Raw genomic sequence first — 8,772 nt, 5'->3', positions numbered from 1 at the left:
GAAATCCAATTTAAGGATAGTATCAACCTTGTCAACCCTTACAATGCTACATTAGAGTAAGCAAATGTACATGTTTCTTTTAAATGATCAATGTTTTTGTCTTATAAGACTAATTCTCTCTTTATTGTGCACAATTTAAGTAGTATGCATACTAAGAATCATGTTTGTGATGACGACATCTCTCAAACACCATGTAGAATTTGTCACTCTACTTGGGAGGTTGGAATGGACTAAAGAGCAGACATGCTTGCGGCATCTATGTTGCCCAAGCACCAAATGGATTAGTCATCCATCTTGTAATGATGTCGTAGGGTAAAAAGGGATTCTCTACCCGCTAAGACAAATTGACTAATGACTATGGCTTTATCTTTTTTACCTCATAGTTGAGGACGACTATGATTTCAAGAGAGAGGTAATGTCATAAAATCTAATATCTAACCAACCCAAATGATTTTCTCCTATTAAACTAATCATTTAATGTGGGATAATAAACGGGAACAAGGGTTAGAATATAGACATGTGCTTACGGATCTATCTCAAGACGGGGCCAATGGTAAAGGGGTCCAAATGAGAGATGGTCTGTCAAAGAGCAATGCAACCTAATGGAGCTTAAAAGACTTTAGGGTTAGCTTCATTAAAGACCTTTAAAAGTTAGCGTTAAAAAGTCCTTTGACCTTACGTAAGCTAAGGCTAACATCGAGGTGGGAATCGTACCCAAGCATGAGATGCTAAGGCACTTAAAGTGGTTGTGGGAACCTTGCCCAAAGCTTGAGGTGCTATTTATGCTTAAATGATTAAGGTTTTTGAAATGTTAAATTCAAAGATAAGTTCTAAAGAAACATGAACGTCCATGCTTGATTGAACAAGTCCTTGAAGTATCCCATTCAACCAAATGACTTAATAAGCATAAAAGACACATGCTTGCTTGATTGAATAAGTCCTTGAAGTATTCCATTCAACCAAAATGATTTAATAAGCATAAAAGACACATGTTCAAATGATCCTCCACATGTGGCCCTCATGATGTGCTTGAATGCTATTGGTTAGGTTTCAAAGGGGTCCAATGAAAATTTAGATACATAAAAATGAATAATTAAGTTCTTTCTCTCAAAAGAGGAAAAAGAAGACACGTCCAAAGGAAATAATAACGAGAGAGAGAGAGAGAGAGAGAGAGAGAGAGAAAGAGAGAGGTGTGGACCAAGCATGAGAGGGGGGCGTATACTCTCCCACACACACACACACACACACACACATTCTCTCATTGTGTGGATTGCAAAATGCAAGAGCTCCATCTCCTTCTCCAAGTTTGTTGAGAAGTGGAGAGCCTATACCAACACTCTTGGCTATGGAATGAAAATCCAACCAAGAGCCATGCTTCAATGCTTAAGATTTCCATCTTCTTTATCTTCATTACTATGCTATTATGCTATGCTAAGCAAAAAGAGTGATGATAAGTGAGGAACTATTTCTTTCTCGTATGGAATGTTTCTTCTTCCTCTTCCCTACCTTCATTCCCTGCTAGCTCTCTCCACCTTCGAAGGTGTTTGAGGCCTTGGGACCGAGGCTTGGGATAGTTAATGATTTTTGCAAAGTTTATGTTAAGCTTGTGATGCATGAAGCTTTCCATCTTCATAGCATCACCAAGGTCACAAAGAACACAAAGATTGTATTGTAACAAAGTCTCTCTTGATGGGAGAATCTATAATACAAACGCCATTTGGAGGGGGGACCGGCTCCAAGTAAATCCGGTCCTCATCTATTGTCATGTTCTCTAATATTCTCTCTCTTGCAAAAGTAGTGTTCATGCCAATTTAATTAAGTACTATGTTTATGTTGCTACCATCAATTAAATTCACCCTCCAAGTTCTCAAAGTAATCTCACAAAAATGCTCACTCTAATTCTTTTAATTCCGCTATTCTCAAAGGTCATAGGCCATTTGCATTACACCACTTGCCCCCTCTGAATGACATCATTGAAGAGAGTAACATGTTGATTTAGAAGAGGAGACTCTGAACCCGTTGGGGTTTGCTCAAGTGTCAAGGGTAAGAGAGCATGGCATGTATGGCATGAGTGGCTTTCTCTTGAATCAAGCAAAATACATTTGCTACAACAATAAAAGCAGAACACTTTACGTCTCTTTTTGAAGCGTACTCGGCTCCTCCCTCGCTGATGTTTGCGTCTTAAAATGCCAGTAGTTGAGGCCTTTGGAGGGACAATTGAGACCAACCCAACTTCAGCTCCACATCCATCGGCTTCTTGTGCCACACCATGACCAAGCCGAGTTTGTGTTACATGTGCTTGGATCTGTCTAATTGAGCCTGTTGTTGCTGGCAAGTCAATGCGCTTTGGGACAATCATAGTGGAGACGCAATCCCTTGAGTTGCAGAACTGATTAAAGAGGATCAGTTTTAGGTCAATATCACACTGCCCCAACTGTTCTTCAAAGCTTTTTAAAAGTCCTTTCAAGTCTTAGATGCATCCAAGAATTTGGTTATCAATAATGGCTACACTTTCCTCGGCGATGGTGGGTAGTTGGCTTGACATATCTTTGTCCCCCATTGAATCTTGGTCCCCCATCATTGCATCTTGCTCCCTTGCTTGAGCATTGGCCTCCCGAACCACATGGTTGAAGGCATGTATGCTATCAAGAACTGGGAAAATACATAGAAGTTGAGGAAAGTGCTTTTGAACTATTAGTCGGATTTCGTAGTGATGCTTGCATTCTGAAGCCCAGTCAGGACAATCACAATAGCTAGATTGGACGCTCACATGATACCATTGGGAAGGAGATGACATGCTAAGAATTTTGAACAGCAAAGTGCTTTCCTCTATCACTTGAAGGGTGGTAGGATCAGCTTCAAATCTTTTCAAAATCACCTCACCACCTGCTAATCTGGATGTGTGTTGCTTGCTTGACCCAACTCGATTAAAACGCCCGGAATCAGCTGCGACAAGTTTAAACACAAGAACTTAGGAGTTGGAATATACAATAGAATACGATACTAGTTACAAACTCCAAAACCAATCGACTCTTGCCAATCTCTTTCTTTTGCTTAAAGAACTCAAGCAAGGTTCCTCCGATGTAGGTTCCATGCAATGAATCACCCACAAGTGCATGCAAAAGGACAAGTATCGATCTATTTATCTTCGCATCAAGCAAAGTATACTTGATATATTGCCATAACCTTTCAACCAGGTTTGTAGTGTCCACATTCCCATGTACAAATAGACGCCCAAACTTTGGCCACCTTGTTTGCCACATGCATGTGCTGCATTGAATATGTATCCAACAACTGGCTATATCCCCTATTAAAAATCTCCTCAGTTGGTGCTTGCATTAGATTTGATAAGTGGTTATAGACATCAGCTCGCTTGTGCTTAGGGATCTATGAAATGATTTCAACAAGCTGGTTATTAATATTGATAGCAGCCCTTGACACACCAAAGGAACGAAAATCTATGCAACAACTACAACAACTGCATACATGCGGCAATAAGTTCTCCACCCATGCCTTCTTGACATGGAACTAGCATAGTAATACATGGCATGCAACTTGTTTTGGGTTTCCGGCTTCATCTTCTCTCTAGCAATGAGGATCCACATTGACCACCTTAAGAATTGCTTCTAGCTCTTGCTAATTCTTGTCAATGACAATAGCTGCATGACAAATTTTGCCTAGCCTTGCAAAGACCATCTTGAAGGTCAACTCCAAAGCCACTATTTTGTGATTAGTGCCCACATAGCTCGTGCATAACATCAGCCATATTGGCATCCCTACACCAATTTGGTTGGGCAAGACTTCAACATAAAGCGGTAACCCAAAGAAATTTTTTTTGAATGTGCTATCCACTGCCCAAGAGTTATGATGAGAGAAACAAATAGCAATTTCAAGCATGTCCTCATCTTGAATGACAAGAATAAATGGTCTCTTGCATTCATCATCTGCCCTTGGGTTGTATGGTTGGACAAATATGACCTACAAGCAAGCGCATGCCCATGAACAAAAAAGCATGCAAAATGTGACCAGAGGTTGAGCTCTCAATGGTACCTTCTTCAAATCTTGCAAGCGAAGAGCTTCCATAAGCATTGCAGTCCAATCATGCTCTGCATATTCTCCTACAGTAAGGCCAAGAGATGCAACATAATATAGATCTGCAAAGAATTACTTGTCAAACAATACGATTCAACCCTTGAGATGCTTTGGGAGAGAGTGAAATACCTTGTGTGTGCATCCAGTGTAGCAACATTCGCACTTCTTTTGGTATCATGAAGAACCAATAGATCACATGATCAAGTGTAGATGCATGATCCATGTGAAGGTGTTCCTTTGACTTTGATATTTTTGCAACATGCCAGCAAGTGCCTATATCAAACATGTCCTTTGTGCAACATGCAGTTACAGATGGATGCATTGGCAGGTGATAAAGGTTTGCACGAGAGCCAGTTACATGTCCCTCATGAGTACCTTGGACTTTGATAATCACCTTATCAAATTCTCCAAAGAGTTGGACCACCACCTTGAATCCACATCTATGCCTTTGGGATTTTTGATCTCGTTGCTTGTGTGCACCTTTTCGTTGAATGCTACCCCACCAATGAGACGTGTATTCTTGCACCTACTTGCTTAATCCATGCTTCTTTGTTGATCTGACCAAGACAAGCCTTGTCTGATGCTTTATCATGATGTTTGCCAATTGTGTCTCCACTTGGGATAGGGTTGTCTCAATTGATGTGCTTGAAGTAGTAGTAGAACAGTTACAAGCAGGCCAAGAGGAGACATCATGGGAAATAGGTTTCTATTCCAACAAACAACACACACAATTACCAAATCTCTTATGTAGTCATGAAATATCCCATTTTTTCTCATGTCAATGCACCATTCGGTCTTGATTGCGTTAATAGTGGCAACCACTCCCAAGTGTTTTTCATGCCTTGAGGGACAATGGGTTGCACATACAATGCGCACCCAATCTTCTATGTATGCGATTTTTAGGCCGGATGATTTCAGCTGCAAGTAAAGTTGTTGTGAGGTGGCAATTGGGAAAAGGGAGAGACCATCTCTCATTCTATTCCACCTCTTTAGATTCATCATCCCTCTCACATCATGTGCTTTTAGAATTGAAAGTGACATTGTGACTGTCCCAGCCAAAGTATTCACCATTAAGGAGTACATCTTCTCATCAAATGAGAAGAATGTGTTTGATAATTATTGTAATGCATCTAAGGAATTCCCCAAGTCCTCAACATTAGGCAATGGATCCATACAAACATCCATCTCATCCCAAAGATTATGGTGTTCCAAAAATCCATATTGATCCAGATCATCATCACTTGATTCGCCCTCTGTAGTAGTCGCAAAACCAAGGTAATCTTTAAACGAAAGATTGGCTGCATTGTTGGCTTGATGCACCTTCAGGAGCATAACAATGCAAGCCTGACAATTTTAACCCCTTGCAAGCAACCCAACTTGCTGATATTAAACATCCACAAATTAGTGAGACTTTGGTAGACAAAGAGACATGCAAAATAGTGGAGACATTAGATGCTTATTGCAAAGCACACACAAGGGAGAGACATTTGTAGACAAAAAGATCAAAATAGAACCTGGTTGACATGCCCATCGGGCTCCGTTGTGTGTAGCCTCATCAAAGGCACTTTTTTCTGTTCTTTCTCAGACCATAAGCAAGCACCCAGATGGTGCCCCTCCCAAACCCTAAAACTTAATGGCTATTACTGAGGTGCATCAGCAGCCTTACTAGACAGCCCTCTCTTTGACAGGCACACTTTGCATCCAGCCCCATATTTTGCAACAAGTAAGGAGGGTGGTCATGCACCAGAAGCAGGAGTGTAGTACAGGATGCCTGATTTGCAACAAGCAAGGGCGGTCCTGCACCAGAAGCAGGCGCGCATAGCGTTCGCAGTTTCAAAAATGCGACCCGCGCCCCACGCAAATCCAATTTTTTTTCCATCTCAACCACAATTCAGACAGCTCAACCCTGTCACGCCACCCAGCCACGTCACATCAGCAGGCCTGTCCGCGTTTACTTTTTATGCTGACGTGGAGCGTCGAGATCCCCTCTCCCTTCACGCCCGGCTTCCCTGCCCTTGATCCCACCACTCACCCTTCACTTAAGACCCCGTGTAAGTTAGTCCGGATGGGGGGTTTGCCCAAACACTGGTGAGTCCAGAGAAGCTCCTCTTCTCTTTTGCCCAGTGGGTGTCTCTTAGGGAGGACACACATTGTTGCACATATTTTCAACATCTCGTTTTTTGTAAATTTGTACATATGGACATGACGCACGATGTCAAAAGGATGTGTGAGCTTTCTTTTTGTGGGTTTTAAAAGCAAGCATACGTACATGAAGTGCAAACCGCTAGTGTAGTGATTGTTGTCGGATTGCTTTAGATGGTTGTAAGTAAGTTTTTTGAGGTGTCACTTGTATATGACTTAAACTCATGAAAAAACATACAAAAGTTCAGCCAAATATCAGAATTTTTCAGGTCTTGGGTCGGTATGCCTTCTCCATGCATTTCGATGTAGTTTTTTTGCCCTCGACTAGTCTTGGCTACGTGTAGTCGGCTAGGGCAGTTGGCTGTTCGCACCAAGTTTGCACATAGAGGTGCATAGATTATAAATTTGTGATCTTCAAAAATTTTGTTTCAGAAAATGCAAAGAGTTTTTAAGGCTTAAAAGCATCCCTTTTGGAGTTGTGGTTTGGGAGATACGGTCTATTTCCCACAGGGTACAAGATATGGCAACCCGCATTCATTTTGGTGTATGGTAGGTTGTGGAATCTCTCTTGTTTGGTGGTGTGTCTACACTTTGAAATTGTGGCTTTAAAGAGTTATTTGGTAAAGGTGCAAGCTCTATTCCTCAAGTGCATTGGTTTGTGTGTGCTATAAATCCATTCCAAGGCAGATGCTTCCTAGTTTTGATGGTGGTCTTTTGGGTGAGCGTGTGCTTGTAAATTCCCAATGGATCTCTTGCATTTGAATTCTGGTGTTGTTGGAGTTCTTTTGATACCATTTGTGGTTCCGAACTTGTGTCTTGAGCGCTATTGGGAGATTGTAAAATCCCTGGGAACTGCTTAGAAGAATCCTCCTCCCTACCTCCCTATTTATAGATCCTTGGCCTTGTAGGATTCCTTGCCCTAGCATTCGGCCCTTGACCTAGGTCCTTAGCATTGACTTGCCGTACATTAGCATGAAAGGACTAAATCCAGTTGTTACACGCTTAGCATTTTTTTTATTAAACTCAAGAATAGGTAGATACTCTTCCTAGTCTGATTGCTTCTTGCTAAGGTATGCTTGTAGCATATTCTCTAGCACTTGATTGTCTCTTTTAGTCTGACTATCCATTTCAAGGTAATATGATGTACTGAGGTTGAGTTGTGTACCCAATCATTTAAACATAGCCCTTCAAAAATGACTATTAAACTTGAGCTCAAGATCACTCACAATGTTACTTCGTAGTCCATACAACTTGTACAGATTGTCCACAAATAACTTAGCTATTTTTGGATTCTTAATAGTTGACTTGGTTGGAATAAACTTGCTTAGTTTAGTCAACCGGTCTACAATCACCCAACTAAGTCATGACCTCATACAGTGGTTGGTAAACCCATAATGAAATCCATAGAGATACTTTCCCATTTACCATTAGGAATCTCTAATGGATGTAAGAGACCTCCCGCCTTCAGGCGCTCTGCTTGATTAACTTGATATTTTTGGCAATGCAAGACATAATCTTGAACATAGCCATGTAAACGTGGCCAGTAGAATTGTCGTCTAACAAGAGCATAAGTCTTCTTAATGCATGGGTACCCTGCACTTGGACTATCGTGACATTCATAAAGAATTTGGCACCGAATTTCCGCATTCGTCGGTATATAAACTCACCCCTTGTGGAGTAGGTACCCATTATCAATGAAAAATTTCTTCAATCTCTGTTGTTCATCACTCGATAGAGGAGAACTGGGTGTGGAGGTTAATGACACACTACCAGCATTAGAGTGAGAAGGATCCCTCGTTTTCACATGGCTCCACACTTTGGAGTATGCATAGTCATGTTTAGTTTTCCTTAAGAGATTCCAAAAACTCACTTCGATTTTTTGTGAGTAGAAGAGAGTTGAACTCAGGCATACGACTAAGAGCGTCAGCTACCACATTGTATCGTCCTTTACAATACCGGAGCTTTGTTTCATACTCTTGAAGAATCTCAGCCCACCTGGCCTTTCAACCCTACAAATCAATCTATCGTGTAAACCATTTTATGCTTTAATGGTCGAATGCAATCTCAAACTTAGCTCCATATAAATAACGCTGCCATGTCTTCACAACAGGCACTTTTGCACCTCCTTATTGGAGAAATGTGAGGAAGACTCAAGAGGCAATAGTTGCACCATGTGTACTCCTTTGTCCTTGCCCTGGGCAGCAGATTTTCTATTTGGACAATCCCTTTTTCCATGGCCGCTTCCTAAACATTGAAATTATAACTTTTCTTTTTTCGCCTTCTCAAACTCTTATGTAGAGAGAGGCACTCTAGACCCCTTGGGTTTCTTCTACACCTCTGAATTGACTACTATAAACTTTCTTTTATTGTGCCCATGCTGTGTACGTGTCTTACCATGTGTATTGTCAGGCACGTGAGTATTGTGCAGTGTCTTATTATAACATTTAATGGCCTAGTAACTTGTGTGTAGCAAAAAATAGCATGAACATAGTGATCATTTCATTAGAATAGATTCCTAATGAGTATAACAAGAGTGGA

The 8,772-nt window shown here is 41.1% G+C and overlaps 2 pseudogenes; both read right to left on the bottom strand.

Moving 5' to 3' along the window:
• Nucleotides 1-1,942: 1,942 nt before the first annotated feature.
• On the bottom strand, nucleotides 1,943-2,797 carry LOC147445676 (uncharacterized; annotated as a pseudogene).
• Nucleotides 2,798-3,776: 979 nt separating this feature from the next.
• LOC147445675 (uncharacterized) lies at nucleotides 3,777-5,424 on the bottom strand (annotated as a pseudogene).
• Nucleotides 5,425-8,772: the final 3,348 nt, after the last annotated feature.

This window comes from Adiantum capillus-veneris, chromosome 12, assembly GCF_014529385.1.
Source record: "Adiantum capillus-veneris isolate H3 chromosome 12, ASM1452938v2, whole genome shotgun sequence".
Lineage (NCBI taxonomy): Eukaryota > Viridiplantae > Streptophyta > Polypodiopsida > Polypodiales > Pteridaceae > Adiantum > Adiantum capillus-veneris.
Note: the sequence above shows the minus strand (reverse complement) of the source record. Positions and strands in the feature narration are given on the sequence as shown.